Here is a 17810-nt window from a genome sequence, read left to right as displayed (position 1 = left end):
AAATGTACACTTGCACACACACACACAGCCAGTTCATTCATGCACACGTCCACATAAATCAGCCACAGAAAAGAAACATAAAGTATCCTACATTTTTGTTTGTCACATCAGTGATGTTTCTGATGCTTTGATGGGTGTGAATACAAGCTCTCACTTGCCACATGCAGACTTTGCAAGAGCTAATGGAAAACGCTGAGATGTAAATCACTTGTACTGTATATTCATTGTGACACTGTAATGTATTGCTAATGCTCGGAGGTCCACTTGTAAGTGATGTCGAAAGCAGCCACTGTGTTTATCTTTGTCTGTCTCCTTTACAATCTTATCCATTTCTTTCACATTGTGAGAGTGGATCCACAAGCCATGGTTCTTGAATAAACCTGTCAGTCATTTCACAAACTTGTTTGTCTGACTGCTCTGACAGTTTGAGTTAAAGCTCTGACGAAATATGTTCAGTTTAAGAGGCCCTGATAGACCGGAGCGGAAAGCTTTAAAGGCAGAGTGTAAACTGAGTGTGTGTAAATTTGGCCTTGGCCAGGCAGGTTAACGACCCTATTGTTGCAGTTCAAAAACCAAGTGGCACGATTCACTGGCTTGCCATGAATCTCCCTTGTCAGTGTTGGTTAACTTTTATATTTTGGGTGTGAGTTTGTGTCTACAAATGGGATTCAAAAGTCCACTTGTGAAAATGCTTCAGTTTTGCCATTTTCTAATTTAAGACTTTTAATGCTTTTTTATATTTACAAATAAAGTTATCAGCATCGGGGTGGATTTAGGGATTTGGGGGTCCTAGGCAAAGTACAGGAATTTGGCCCTCTTTAATGACACACATTTACATTGATTTTCTCTTAAATGTGCTTAGTATTATTATTTTTATGAAATGGTATGGAGAAAATATTCCTACATCCTGAAAATGATATCACTGAAATACAGTAAGTGTCCTGAGATACATCATCAGTCTCTGTGACAGCACTAGACTGTGCAAACAGCAAACAAATATGTGTCTGCGGTTGCACCTTTCCCACTGGTTGTCTGAACTAGTAACAATGCAGCTTAACTTGTAACTTGCAACGGAGTATACAGAGAAATCACACAAATCTTTCCGAGCAGTTTGGCTCACTTTGACCTGTTTACGAACTTGTGTAGATGCAAAAAAAAAAAACTTGGAATAATCCATTACAGCCTGATCTGAGGGGGAAGGGGGTTGCATGCATGGTGTTGAAAATAACTGCAATGTAAAACATATCTGTGTTGTTACAGTGATAGTTAATATTTCAGCATGCGTCATTTAGCATTAATGATTATAACAAAGCATATTATTTGTATTTTTAGGGGGCCCTTGGCTTCTGGGGACCCTAGAAGGATGCCTGCCTTTTCCTAGTGATAAGTCCACCCCTGATCAGCATAACATTTTGAGTAAAAAGTTTGAAGTATAATTTGAGAATTTTTCAAAGACCGTCTTTTGCCGTTCAAATGGTTGGAGTCACAAATTGGCTTATTTGTGACCTAGTGCAGAATCTGAAATATATCTTATTCATTTTAAGTCATAATGTTTCTTTTTCTTTTAAAAATCCTAAAAAGATCGGTTATTTCAAAGTTTAAATTAGATTTTGAATCTTCAAATTTGAATTCAGACTTTAGAACCCCAATGTATATATGTTTATTCTGGTCTCATAAGTTGTAATAATTATTACGTACAACTTTCACTGCCAGAGAGGAAAAAAATAAACCAACGGACAATGTTGTTATGATTTTCCTATGTTTAACACATTCTCAAATCCTAAACCTAACTATGATTTTCATATGAAAACTTTTGTGCACCACAGAAGAAAGCGTCAGGATTTGAAACGAGACAAGAGAAGTGTGTTATAGGTTATTGACATACTGTACATCATTTGTATTGCATAAATAAATATGGAATGACTAACAAAATTTGTCTGTTTATAGGTGGGTCTCTATGGGAAAAAAGATTTTACCTACGAGCCAAGTCACATGATATTTTGCGATTTTACCACTGTTTACAAATTAGTACGAATTGTCATGAGACTGTGTTTGGTTCATTTAAATAAAGAAGCACAAATATATTTGACACATTCGCACACTGAATGACAATATGACTAAAAAAGGTCAACCAAAAACCTTTAATTTTTATTTTAAACATGCATAGTGAAAAAGTTCAGAGTGCTTCACTGTGCAAGTTTACTAGACATTCACTGTGTGACTTTTTAGTGACTTTTGACATATTTTTTTGTCTCCACATACCTGAAGTTTGTTTGAGTGCGATAATTCTCTCTATTTGGTATAATTACTCTAAAAAAGTTTATGATCCACTATATGACTGGGTGTAAAGATTGAACAAATTGAATTAAAACTAATTCATTGTCATATATAGATACACATCAATAAATTAGCCTGAAAGTGCTCTTAATCAAACTAACTAGTTAATAATGTGATTACAGACAACACTAACAGATCTTTGTGTTCCAACAGAAAACACACATGAGCTTCCCTTTGATGTTATGCTTGAAAAGACATGGCTTCATGTCCTACGGATAAGCTGTGTTGATAAGACCTTCGTATGTCACAATGTTTGTGTATGACATTTAAGGATGCAATAATCCAGTTTTTCTCTTATTATTTACTTAAACAGGCTGTCTCTCGCTCCGACCTGTTTGAACTCAATGGCCTGTTCCTAGAGGTCATGGAGAGGCAGCCCTTTCTCTCACTGTGTGTCCTCCCCTTGGTTCTTTCTTTATCTAAGTATGTTTGCTTGGATCTGTGGGGGTCATTAGGAGACTAAACATTTGCCTGGATCACAAAGGCAAGGATGGTTAATATGTTTCAACGACTCCATTTGTGTGTGTCACACTGTCATTCTCCTCTGAACACTGACATACATCTCACCACCTTAAACTGAGAAACGGAGATATAGGAAAAAGAGCCTAAACCAGAACTACAGCACTTCCTGCCAACGTGCCCAATCTTGCCCACATCAGATCTCATTCGCTTATGGGAAACGGGACCAGAAAAAAGAGCTGAGAGAAGGAGAGAGATAAGACACATCAGTGCTGAGCAGATTGACCACATAGAGGAAAATGTTACGGGTTTGGACTGGGTAGAGTGTGAATGGGATGTAAGAGCAGGCACAAACAGGAAAATCATGTGTGTGTGTGAGTGTCTGGTTATCTGGCCTTTTGAGTGCTCCACTCCTATCTGGACAGACTGCCACCTTCCTGCCACCTTTAATCCCCACTAAAAGCTAAAGTTTCCGGCCATAATTTTCGCCTTTATATGACTTGTGCGTGTTGGTGTGTGTCTGCGAGAAACTCAGTGAGAACAAGCCTATTAGTTTGTCAAGTGTCTTATCAAACCCTCTTGTTCTGTTCATATTGACTTAGTTTTTATTGTTGGGATCCCAGAGACTCCTGAATGTTTGTGTGTAAAAATAATGGAATGACAATTGATTAATTCCTCTAATATTTTTCCTAATAAAACCCAGTACAGACAGATGTTAATTAAAGGTGCTGTAAGCGATCTTAGCATTTTGCTTTCAGGTGACTGAGCCGCTGAATTAGCCACGCCCTTATTCCAAAACCCCGCCCTCCAAAGATTATTTTGAGACCAAAACGAGCAAAAGAGCAGCATTGTTTGTTATCAGCTTTTGGTTTCTAATTATTTCTCAGATTATTGATTGTAAAAACATTAGGGGGCCTGGGTTGCTCAGCAACTATTGACGCTGACTACCACCCCTTGAGTCACGAGTTCGAATCCAGGGTGTGCTGAGTGACTCTTGCCAGGTCTCCAAAGCAACCATATTGGCCCGGATGCTAGGGAGGGTAGAGTCACATGGGGACCTCCTCGTGGTCGCGATTAGTGGTTCTCGCTCTCAATTGTCACGGAAAGCAGTGTCATGTACAACAAGCCATGTGATAAGATGTGTGGGTTGACTGTCTCAGAAGACTTGTCCTCCGCCACCCAGATTGAGTAACCATGCCACCACGAGGACCTACTAAGCAGTGTGAATTGGGCATTCCAAATTGGAAGAAAATGGGATAAAAAATAATAATAATATAAAAACATTATGAAAGTCAAAGTAAAGGATAGGTCAACGTTAAGTACTTTTTAAAGCAATTAAGTAACCCTGGGATCTGGAGCACAACAATAGCAAGAAGGTTAAAACAATACATACAAATAAATAAAGAAATAAACCCATCAGCTCCGAAAGACATTTTACAAAATTACCCTTTCATTTAACACATAATAAGAATCCATCTTTATCAGACAAAAAATATATCATCTTCACAAATTATCGAAAATTATCTTTTAATAAGCCGGTCTCTTCCAAGATCTCCAAATCGGTATCCAATTTGTAATATGACTTCACCCTATAACATGCAGAGACAAGACCTGGAAGCAAAACAAAGAGCAATGAGGGCTGGTCAGGTTCTCACCCTTTAACCCTTCAAAGAATCAGAAAGGCAAAACTTGTAACACTGTGAAACAGACAACAGCTGGCAGGGCAGAAGTGATGGAAAGAAACAGAAAACAGAGAGAAAAAGAGAGAGGACAACAGCATTAGAATGCACCCTATCTGCGGTGAGAAGCATTGTGATTCAATGAAGACAAGAGCATTATACATGGAGCAAGAGTGAGAGAATACTAATGAGCCAGTTTGAGTGTTTTTGTGTAAGTGTTAAAGATTAAATACTTTCAATCGGTTTTGTTTGTCACACATTAGAACAAGTAAGAAGTGAAAGAACAAGACTGACTAGATCTGCAGGGCATGTCAGTGTATTCGAGTGTGTACATCACTCATGACACTGAAGCTGAATTATGTTGAACATTGCACCATACTAATACAGATGTGTATAGTCATGTCATTTATAGGGTTGAAGTGGTTTACAGAAAACTATTTATTATTTTTTTTTTAACAGCTCTATGGAATTCTCATTTAGTTTAATTTAAGTGTCAATTATGTCTTAGATGTTTCTTCTGGGGAGAAATAAATAGAAACAAATGAGGTGATTGTTGTTGTTGTTTATTATACATTTTGTACTGTATATTAAATGTCACGTGCTTGCTAATGTCACACAAAATTCACCCCAAAGAAAAGTATAAAACTCAAGGTTTTCCCATTGTCTGCCATTGTTTGCTAAATTCACACAAACTTCACTGCAAAACAAAATATCCTTAAAAATCAAAGTTGCTTCCTAAAAATCCTTTCAAGGAGGAAAAAGAAAATATGTCATCAGCGTCAATGCTTTGATTTCTGTAGGGTTAAAATGCATTTTTGACATTTTAATATGGCTAAATAGAAAATAGTTTATTAAGCAACGTTTCGGTCACTCGACATTTACAAACAGAGTGCAAACGCAAGCCAGGATAGTGTGTGGGATTTTTTCCATTTCATTGAATTTGCTACAGCTTATGTCCGACACACCTATCAATTACAATTCAGGTGTGCGACTTTAGTTGTTCATCAATATGGCTTTGTAGAAGATAACATGCCACATAAAATCACCAGTTTAATATAATTTCTAAATAAATCAGAATCAGGTAATTGGCCATCCATAATAGAAGTATGTCTTGGTAATATTTACAAGAGGAATTTTCCTGCGCACAAAGTCACAAAAATGTGACACACAAAGCAGTGAAAAAATAATATTGACTTGTGTGTAAGCAGACTGATCTCACAGTGAAATCGTAAACTGAAGATTGATAAAGGGGCGTTGCTAGCATTGGATAAGGCAAGGGGCTAGTTCGCCATCGGTCCTTGGGGGAGTGGTGGTGTATGCCATCAATGAGGTGTCATTGTTGTCATCATGTCCCTGTCTTCCTAAGCTACACCCCACTGTTGTCAGGACAAGGTCTCTGATGTATTGGGTGAGATTAGAGTATTGAAAGGAATGTGTCATGGATTTTTTCCACTCAACACACACACTCAAGCATGGAATTACCTGATAGGATGGCCACTGGAATGGAGATGAAGATCAAACCGTGACCTTTCCTACAAGGCAAAAGCAGTCCTTTGTTCTCTTTACATGATTGGATGGTCATTCCCACACAGTCTACATTAAGTGCTGGATTGCAGTGAATTATAATATCCATATCGTTTCAATGGTCCACTTGTCTCTGAGAAAAGAAAACAACACAATTAAACAAAGACATAAAAAGAAAAAAAGAGTGAGATCCTTGGTATTTTATTATCCCCTATTGGGAATGTATTGACAGAACATGCCATATCTCTTTTTGTGTGTGTGTGCACCAGCGCAGGCACACTAGTAAATGACAGCACACTCTCGGGTGCTGAGTCCACTGGGTTCACCTGTTGTGAGGAGACCTGCCAGACATGACAAGCCGCTCCATCTGTCTGGACAGGTTGAGCTCCCAGAATCAGGGGAGTTGACAGACATTGAGGAATTGCCGATAACCCATGTCATCAGCTTAAAATGACCCCCCCACACACACACATATGCAAACATTCAAAGACAAACAACAAAACAAACAAAAAAATTTCTTTCCTTCTTTGTCAGGGACATACAATGACAGTTTTAAATATTAATGGCACACAAGATAATATTTGAGAAATTAATAGTTATTTTAAAGAAATATGTTTAAAAATATGTACAGTGTAGTATGTGTAGTTCTGAGTGTATGACTTGAGTGAGACAATCAATCACTTTGAAATATATAAATTATTTTGAATTCATTGAGTGGAAAAACAAAGACTGGTTGTCTGTGAAAAAGTTTTGAAAAGTAACTTAAAGTAATGTAATGTAATACTGTTTTTCAATCAAGAAACGAATAGTGTTTCTGATAACAATTTTAAGAGATCCATAGGAATACTTATTTCTCTTATTTAATTACTTTTTTGAGTAACTTACACAACACTGATCATGGGTGACATTTATGCCTGAATGTATTTTTAAAATGGCATTGTTCACCTTAAACTTTCGCTTTTGTGTAATGATACGCACGTATATGCTGTATGCTTACTTTTTCCCAGGGCTGTTTTGGTATAACGACTTCTAAGGATCAATATTTGCATATACCCTCAGTATAGCCACTTGTTTTGCTACTTCAGAAGTCCATAATCTACTGTTGTGTTAGTTTCCCTTTAACTGTATTGGATGTGGTTTTGTGAAACTGGCGATTCTTTGTTGTAATTGTACAACCTTTGTCACCGCGTCATCGTCTGAGAGAATTCATGGCAGTGAGTGGAGAGTGAGAGAGAGAGTCACCTTCAAGCTGAAGCAGTAGTATCAGGTAAAACTAATAAACAAAATAAGCCAAACGTCCCATAAAATAAGGAATCGTTCAGTAATTAAGGGAAAAAATTGTGTTCTGTATGAAATCCATATGCGATGCCATTTGTCCTGTATTTTGGTGTCACACACCCAAACTGCTGAGAATGTTTCACAAATCGAGAGAAATTGACCTGAAACACACACAACTTTTGCGTGAGCGTTTTAACACAGACGGCTTCTTATTGAACACATTTTTGCGTCCGTCCGTGCTGTTTTTCAATGTAAAGCAATGTCTTACACGAGCGCATGTATAAATGGGTCATGCCAACGATTCGTGACATTAAGTCCCCAGTACAAAAGTTTGTGGTATTTATATTGTTTCATTTCACCGATTACAATTTTAATATGGTTTTTAAAAATAATAAAGACTTTTTATAAAGTTACACACTTCTGTTGGGTTAAAAGTTACATTTTTATTAATTGAAATTATTTTCTATTGCACTGTGTCATTTCCTCATGTCTCCAAATCTGCAAGTCTAACAACACCTTTGACAAAAATAAGTGCTAAATCATTGGATTTCCAATTTTTCCCCCATACAATTAAGAATTTAGTATCACATTCTCTCACTAACAAGTATTCATTTGTGGTAAATGTATCATTTTAACACTGATAGTGGAAGTTTTTTGTGTGTCCCTTGATTTATTGTCCACCCTGTTATGTTATGATACTGTGACCTTTCATTCAAGATATGTTTGTAAGGGGGTTAAGATGGGCAAGGAGAGGCGAGAACAGGCTTGTCAATATAAATAATAATTTAATGGAAACTTAAACCAAAAGCACAAACATAAACACACATGACGGACATGCCCGTAATTCTCTCTCTCTCGAACCGTCGTCACCGGCCGCCTTTATCCCTCGCGCGCCCCATCAGGCCGATTGGGGACCGGGCGTGCGACATTCTAGCCCCGCCCCGCCCCCCTCCACTCCACACTCCTCCCGGCGTTACCTCAGGCCGGGGTGCCACTGGCATGACCTATCCCCCCCCCCCCTCCCTGGGGAGGGGTGTGCTTTCCTCTCCGCTCGCGGTCGGCCTTTATCCCTCTCGGGAGGCTTGATTAGCCTAATACGGGACCGGGTGTGTAGGATCACGACCCGGCCCCGCCCTCCACCCTGCCACAATGTTATGAAGTGACATCACACACACTGGTAATGAAGTACCCTCACAAATAGGTGCCAGTAGACTAGTGAAGCCTAAACAAAAATGTCTAAGTGTACCTTGAAATCAATCATAGCTGTACATGATTACATTTTTTTGGCTTGCTAATGGAGATGCAAAGACCTAATTAAATAACAATAATTTGTTGATTAATTGCTAAATTTGTTATATAGAGCCAAAATAACATGCTCATTGGACTTCGGACATGACCTTAACAAGAGCATAACTAAACGACAAATCAAAACAAAACAAAACAACCGAATTGACCTGCGTTACCTTAAACATACAAAGACTGTTCCAATCAAAACCATAGTCCAAACACACAGCCCCAATGTACACATACTGAAGGTAAATGTTAGCCTGACTCATGTGTCAGCCCAAATAGACACTCTTGGCTCTGTGAGCTTTGTGTTTGTGCGATGACAGCGGTAGCCTGGAGCCAGTGGCCTCTGACCTCCCCCAGGCCATCGAATGCCCTCCTTCATCTTGGCCATCGAATGTCCTCCTTCATCACCCCCCACCCCCCCACACACACATACCCACCCTCCTCATAATGTGATCCTAAAATCAATTAAATATGACATTCCTCTGGACTGAAGTCATTTCCTTATTGCTTCTATTCATCTTTCACTTTGTAGCCATTCAACGAGTCTCAATCTCTCTCTCAGATGACAAGTACTGGCTTTCTCTCTTCTAGTCACACGGAGTGTGTGAGGAATGTGTGCAAGTTACAAACAACCTCCTGACGGATTCACAGCCCATTCTGTGCATTCCTGTCTCACTGCCAGCCCTACCCTGCCAACTACCCACCCTCACATGAGCTGGTATCAGAGAGGGGTGTAGAGGCAGACAGACAGAAAGAGAAAGTATCCATCCAACAGTAAGATCTAATACATATGTACATATTCAGCTTTATTACATTGTATTAAACCAGTAATAAAATAATTATCACAATAACTAAATATTTGTCCTTAACTATAATTATTGCTACACTTATTACTGTAACTCTGACTTTTAATGCTGAAGTGTGACAGAACATTCTCCTATCCCAGCTTACTGTAATATACACAGACAACCGTAAGTGAGCCATCTGTAGAATTAAGTGTGTGTGAGCTAGATTCCTGAATCACATTTATACATTAAGAATCATTCTGTTGTTGAGGTGGTGAAGTGTGTGTGTGTGTGTGTGTGTGTGTGTGTGTGTGTGTGTGTGTATAGGAAGCTTGAGGAAGTATGTTGTATTATTGAATGAAGCAGTCGGGTGTGTGTGCTCAGAAGAGCAGGAACAGGAAGACTGATCGCCAGTGGCCAGTGTGACTTCCTGTGGAGGCCAGGGCCGGAGAAGAGGCCCATGGGAAATGGCCATGATCACAGCAATCAACATGATTAAACCTCTTTAAACCACCCAGAGAGAGAGACAGAAAGAGAAAAAGGAGGACAGTTCACAAGAGACAGAATTAAGAGTTATTTTCTTTGAAGCAGTACCAAAGCAGTTTGTGTGATATTTGGAGTGAGTTGAGTTTTGGGGCTCAGCAGCTGCTGTGGAGTGATGCTGGATCTGATGGTAATACCAGTGGAAAGTCCCCTGTGCCCTGCACACTAACCATCACATCAGGAAGAGCTCAGTGTTCTGCATGTACATCGTAAAAATGTTTTGTCGGATAACTATAAATGTGCTTTGTGTGATGACATCTACCGCAAATGAACAGAAATTTTAATATGACTAATCAACCTGACTACTTTAGGTTACACCAATGAATGTACTGTAATTGAGTCACATAGGGTAGAAATAGAAATCCTTAAGGTAACAGTTACACAGTTTCACTTTTTTATCATATACAATATATATATATATATATATATATATATATATATATATATATATATATATATATATATATATATATACCCCATCTCTAAATTAGCCTTTGTAAAACAGAACTCTTAATTAATGAGTGAAATCACCCAAAAATGAAAATTCTGTCATCATTTACTTATCCTCATGTTGTTCCAAACCCATAAGAATTTGTTCCTCCTTGGAACACAAAAAGAGATATTAGGCAGAAAGTTATAGACTGACAGCCTTATTAACCATTCACTTTCATTGCATATTTTTTTCCCCATACAATGAACATGAATGGTGACTGAGACAGTCTAACATGATCTGAGTATTCATATTTATTCTTAAGTTAAGTGTGGTTCTTACTACGTTTGCATTGACACTAAAATATCCAATATTAATGTATTAGCAACATCAAAAACATCATGATTTTATGAATAAATAGACCCAAATTTAAGTCTTTATTAAATGTTCTTCGTCTCAATCTGCCACAGGTCAAATAATTACATTTATCTGGCCATTACATTTTTTATATTGTTGAAAATTGGTTATGTTTAGGGGTAGAATTAAGGGATCTAAAATATTAATAAAATAGTAAGAATGTAACTATAAAAAATTTATAATATAAAAGTTTTGTAAATATTTAACGTTCTGTAAATAACATTTCTGAATCTGTAAATATGTAAACAAGTTTTAGATGCTGTCAATTCATCCGTATTGTACATTTCAGTGTCTATGCAACAGTACAATAATATAAGTTTACATGTTATGTACACTCAAAACAAGAATTTTAAGATTTAAGCATTTCAGTTTTGTTTCAAAATTCCATCAAATTAAACTGAGAATTTTTTTACAAAATTAAATAAAATAAGAATCACAACATTTTCTTGTTCCCAGACTTTGCGAATTTGACAAGACAAACGCGTTTGATTTAAGGAATGCAAGAAACGTTTACATCAATGGAAGATCGCTTTTTCAATGATGTTCCCGGCCAAACTGTGTATAAATTCTAAGGATGGCCATAAAGTATTTTTATGCCCCAAGCAAGCACTGTCCTTCATAAAAACATTGGAGTGAGTAAGCCATTTGGTGTTTCTCATGAGAGTGGATTGAATCGCTCTTCTTACTCTTGGCTGTCTGAGGAAGCTGGGCACCATTTTTGTTTCTTTTTGTGTTGGTTCCGCCTGGCGGCTGGAGTTTGTTTTGTGGAGTGACACTCCTTCAAGAAACGTTTGCATTGATGCAAGATCGCTTTTACACTGAAGTTCCCAGACAGTGATAAGGATGACCACAAAATATCTACATGCCTACAACTACTTTAAGTCTTATATAGAGTTGATGGACTGAGAAAATCATGGTGTGTTTCTTATGTGGCCTCTGAGTCAACTTGACTCTTTAAATATACACTTGTCCATCCGAGGAACCGGGACGCCTGTTTTGTTTCTATTTGTGCTGGTTCCACCTGGCGGTTGGAGTTTGTTTTGTGGAGGAACATACCTTTGGGACAGCTGTGGATGAATCTGCTTGTTCTGTGTGCTTATGCCTTCTATTGGCTAGAGTTTTACAAAGTATTTTCTGTTATGAAATTTTGCTTCACAGAATTTGTGCAGAAGCACCGGACTTGAGCAATCCGATGGCTCCAAAGTTGTCACAGGGGTACTTTTAGGTGTGCATGGTCTCTTTGAGTTTAGGGGGATCGATTATGTGTAAAATTTTTACCTCGGCCATTGATATTAATAATGCCTTTAAAGAATTCTATCTTGATCTTGATAGGTCCACATCTTCGTCTACTGATGAAGATATTAGAAACTTTGTGGAACCATTAGAACTACCAAATATTGATGACTGAGCAAAAAATTCTCTTGACTCCGAGATAACCTTGGAGGAGCTTGACAAGGTAATTAAGGCCCTGCCTACTGATGGCTTTGCCGCTGAATTTTTTTTAGATCTTATGCTAAAGAACTGGCTCTACATTTGTTAGAAATGTATACAGTGACTGTAAAAGTTACTTTCCAAAAAAAACTCTGTATTTTCCGGATAGAGTGCTAATTGGTCTAAATCTGAAGTGTTGGCTCTGACTGCGTACTGCCCAGTAGCAGCTTTTCAGCCAGGTGCCTTTCAATGGCCCTTAAGTATTTGGGTATTTTATTCCCAGCAAATTTATATGATTTATTCAGTTAATTCTGACCCTTTAATAAAACGGTTTTTAAGTGATGTGAGTAGGTAGGCTTCATTACATTTATCGATGATTGGAAATTTGAATGTTCTTAAAATGTATTGTATTCCAAAATTCAATTACCTACTACAATCTCTCCCTGTAGATGTCTCCCTCTCTTATTTCACGCTATTTGATAGTATAGCGTAGTCCTTCATTTGGAATGGAAAGCGCCCCAGGTTACATTTCAATAAGTTACATAGGCTGGTTGACAATGGTGGGCTAGGCCTACACAAGATGTTGTTTTATTATATGCATTTGGTCTCAGACATTTGGCTCATTGGTCACTTCCACCTGAGAGAGCCCCTCCCTGGTTTGGAATTGGACTGAAAGTTCTTGCCCCTATTTTACTATTACAAAGCCTTTCTATTAAAATAATTGGAGAAGTTAAGTCACACCCCGTTATCTCGCATCTGTATTCGCTATGGAGTGTTCAGAGTGTTTAATTCAAACATTTATTTAAACGTTGCCTCGAACATATGGCTAAACCCAAAGTTACATATTGGTGAGTCCCCTTTCCACTGGTCGGAGTGGATTGTGAGGGGTGTTAATACGCTCGGTGACCTGTATGAGAGTGGTGGGTTGAGATCGTTTGAAAATGTGATCCAACATTTCAGGATTCCCAGATCTCAGTTCTTCAGGTACTTATAGCTTTGCCACCTGCTCTGTACTATATTTGGGAGTAGCATACACCCCCCTAAAAGGACAGATACTCTAGAAGTGGTGATTATTAAAGGCCATGAGGCATCAGTGTACTACTCCCTGTTAATTCAGGGTCTGGAGGATAGAGTGTCAACTTCTCTCCCGAGATTATGGGAGAGAGATTTAAACTTGGTATTGGAGGTGGGTGTGTTGGCTAAGATTCTAAAAATGTCAAGTCTACATCTAAAGATTCAAGGGTGCGTCTGATGCAATTTAAGATTTTGAATCAATTATATTGGACACCCTCTAGATTGTATAGACTTGGTCTTTAAAACTTGCAGCATACACCAGTCCAGTTGCAAGGCAATATTGGCCTTCTTTTTCCATTTCTGACCCAGGCTTGTCCTGTGCTTTAATGCTGTACAATATGTGTGCATGTGTGGATCATTCCTCACTGTATTAGTGTATATGTTAGAGAGAGGCCTAGATTAGGGTGCCATTTGGGTAAATGAGGGTTCACTGTCTGTCAGCATGATGGCTGAGAGGAAGAGAGAAATAATTGAGCTGCAAAGCGTTTTAATTAGCGAGCGCAGCGAAAGCAGCACCACAGGGGCCTTGCTGGATGAAACGAGAGACTGAGATGCAAGTTAGAGCAATCTAATGCACACACTATTATTAATGTACTCACACAATTAAACAACGTAATAGGTGTGTAATCACTTAGACACACAAAATCGCACACACAGACATGCGCACACACAAGCATGAGCACTAGACATTCCATTCATACACTGTATGTGATGTCACCACGTCATGGTGGCACATTATGATTAATGTTTGTAACTGGATGTGTGTCCGCAGGACAGGATGTGTGCATTTGTTCCATGCGCTGTTGCTTCCTGCGCTAGTGGTGTTGTGTTTTCCAGTGTTCCAATGAGTTTGGCCGTGGAGCCATTCCAACCGGATCTAAACGCATTTTAGACACACTCCATATAGCACAGCGTTAGTATAGATACCGGCAAAATTCAAAACCACACATGCATCTCTGCTGAAATAAAAAACTATTAAACCAACCTTAGCTGCTTTGCTGGTTTTAGCTGGTTCAGTATGCTGGTTTTAGGGGGAATTGTGCACTTGTCAGCTGGTCAGGTTGGGAGACCAGTTAAACCAGCTGACCATCAGCTTGGCTAAGCTGGGAGACCAATTAGACCACACTCAATTTCCTGGATCTTAAAAACACCCCCTCACACATACACACATTTTTAAGCAGTGTAAAAACATCACATTTCTAAAATATGTGTCCCTACTTTGATTTCTAAAGAGCAGGATGATGTGTGCTGATATTTCTGTCATGTGTGTAAAGGATATTACAGCCTTGAGAGCAAATATGGATTCATATGAGACTCATGTGACTTTGACTGGTGTCTGCATCTCTAACCATATCTATTGTGTCTTTTTCTCTGTCACTTTCTCTCTTACCCTCCTCCCTCTCTCTCTCTCTACACACAATGGACAGAGAAGATAATGTTAGCAAGCGACAGAATTCCTGGAATTTACAAAGGAGAATGTGTGTACTTCTGTGCCTGTGTGTTAATATTCGAACTGTGCAATATGTACAGTAATCAAATGTAAGTCATGAAAACACATATGACACATCTCTCTTGCACAGCTCTCTCTCTCACACACACACACACACACACACACACACACACACACACACACACACACACACACACACACACACAAACACACACACACATATGTTGGTGCAGCTACCATTATGAGGACTTTCCATAGACACATGATTTTTATACTGTACAAACTAAAGATTCTACCCCTAAACCTAACTCTCACAAAAAACTTTCTGCATTTTTATAGTATGTTTTTTAAGCTATTTAAATTATGGGGACACTAGAAATGTCCTCATAAACCACATTTATAGCATAATACCCTTGTAATAACCAGTTTGTAACCTAAAAAAATGTCCTCGTAAACCACTTAAACCTGCCCACACACACACACACACACACACACACACACACACACACACACACACACACACACACACACACACACACACACACACACACACACACACACTTGTTGGTGTGGCTAACCTTATGAGGACTCTCAATAGACATAATGATTTTTATAAGTTTAGTATGATTTTTTTTAAGCGATTTGAATTATGGGGACGCTAGAAATGTCCTCATTAACCACATTTATAGCATAATACCCTTGTGATTACCAGTTTGCAACCAAAAAAAAAGTCCTCATAAACCACCCATTTCTTGAGGGGATAAATTTGTCTTCAAAAATATCTAGGTTAACACACACATACACATTTTTAGTAATTTCATTAGCAGGAAGTTTTTCCTTTTTGAAACTGAAAAGGTACTGTCCTTTCCTTTGGCACTCACAATATAATTGAATAAGAGAAGCTATGAGTCTCTGTAGCTGATGACAGGGGAGAGGACGGAAATGTGAAGACTTTGGAAAGACCCACAAAATAAACGCATTCTTTCTCACACACATACATTCCATTCCATCTCAAATCAACATCATGAGACACTCAGAATCTAAAACACACTCATAATTAGGGATCTAATTCAATTAGACAAGATGAGGTTCTAGTAATTTACAGCTGTAAAGCCACAAAAGGAGAAGAGGTCCTCAAGAATAATGGCTCTTAGTCAAGTACTTAAACGAGTGTGTAAACGTAATCTCTAGGAAGTCGGCCAATGGGCTAAGTGCGTAGTGCTGGCTCAGTGTATCTGATTGCTGGCATCCCTTGCAAAAACGTATTGTGGTGGTACCATGGCACGGTAATGGTATCAGATGATAATGCCACAGTACTTTGTTGTATTCTGTACCATGGTATATATATATATATAGATATATACCATGTATTTCATGTAAAAAAAAAAAAAAAGCCATACCGTGGTATTTTTTGTTAATTTATGTATTTTGTGCATTTTGGCATACTATGTGCATTCGTGCATCTGTGTGTCTATGTGTGTTTTCAGAGTTGTAGTTGAGCACCTTTCTTTTGTGATTAGTTTTGGCAGAGAGGGTCTGTCTCAAAATTTCAGCATTGTAAAAGGTCAGAGGTAAGAGACTTGAACAACCAGTCAATGATGCTGCTTTGGTTGCGCCACCCGGACTGCACCGACCAGAAAATGTTGGAAACATACAGATGGTGTGTGTTAGCAATAGGAGAGGGTCTTAAACCAATCAGAGCTTTCTCATGGGAAACAGAGACACTCCAAACAGACAGCAATGGAGTAGCACCCTCTCCTCACCTCTCTCCAGATCACTTGGGTTAACACAGGGATCAAAGTTCAGCAGTTGACCCTCAGAACAATGCTTTGGTTTGTTGATATCAGCACTTAGAGAGGATCTTGGGTAATTGAGGTGTGTACATGGTTTTGATGTGTTACTTACAACATGATGTTGCCTTGGGTGGAATTCCACGTTCAGTTTAGGAATATTGAAAACATATTAATATTCAGAAGTGAAGTGTGTAATTGTTTCAAGCTTGAAATACATCTCCTATCACTATTGGTAACAATTGTTGTTAACTATAAGTATGCCATTCGTAGGTTGATTCCCCTGTAAAGTGTAAACACTGAGACTCTCAAAACATTACTCTGTTTGTTTCAACAGAGTATCTTGTCTAGCCCAAAACAACTAATTTGGCTCAACCAATGGAATCAATTTCAGGCGGGACTATCTGTTTTGCCACCCAATGGCAGGTGGATTGTCCAGAAAAAAACTTTAAGAAATAAATGGAAATAACTAGAGGATAAGTTAAGGGGTGGTGCCCCAGGTGGTCGCTGATGTCTGAAAATGGTCCTGCTGACAAAAATCATGGTTAATATAAACAGTGATTGTTTGTGGATTGAGCGATCTTTTTTTCCACAATATATTTTATATTCAATTAATTTATTGAAACACGAAAAATGTATCCAAAAATATTTCTACACTCAAATTACATTTGAAACTAAATATAATTAAAAGAAAGAAATGGTCATATTAAATTATATTAAAAAAAAACCCCAAATCCAAATATTTACCCTCTCCAACTTCTTTCACTGTTCCCTTTAAAATTCATTCTTCGACAAAAGGCTACAGGTGGACAAATACCAATACAAATTAGATCATAAATAAAATGGCAAATATAAGCACAATAATAATAATAATAATTGAAAAATAAACCATAACCTCTAGAAAGTTTGACACAAAGCTCATACATTTTTGTTCATAAAATGGCTACAACTATGATGGTCAGGGACATAATTTGATGTTACAATGACCATCATGTTTGACCATCACACTATATTTTGGTGGAATCCAGAATATGCAAATGCATGATCTGAGTTTAGACTTTGCGCTGAGAATCAGAAGTGCTTCTCAGACATCTTAGTGCAATGAACTATTTTGTAGGAAAATAGCAAATTGCCCCTTGCTCCACTTAATTAAAGGTGCTGTATGTAATATTTTTACTGTACTGAATCATAAAATGACCATAATATGTCATTAGAGAATTAGGAAACATGTTAAGCTGAAATACTGGCTTCTCCGATAACAATGCAACAGCCAGTATATTCTACTTTGAAGTTTCCATTCAGGGCCGGAATTTCTGTTTC

This window comes from Xyrauchen texanus, chromosome 30, assembly GCF_025860055.1.
Source record: "Xyrauchen texanus isolate HMW12.3.18 chromosome 30, RBS_HiC_50CHRs, whole genome shotgun sequence".
NCBI classification, from domain to species: domain Eukaryota; kingdom Metazoa; phylum Chordata; class Actinopteri; order Cypriniformes; family Catostomidae; genus Xyrauchen; species Xyrauchen texanus.
This window is presented reverse-complemented; position numbering follows the sequence as displayed.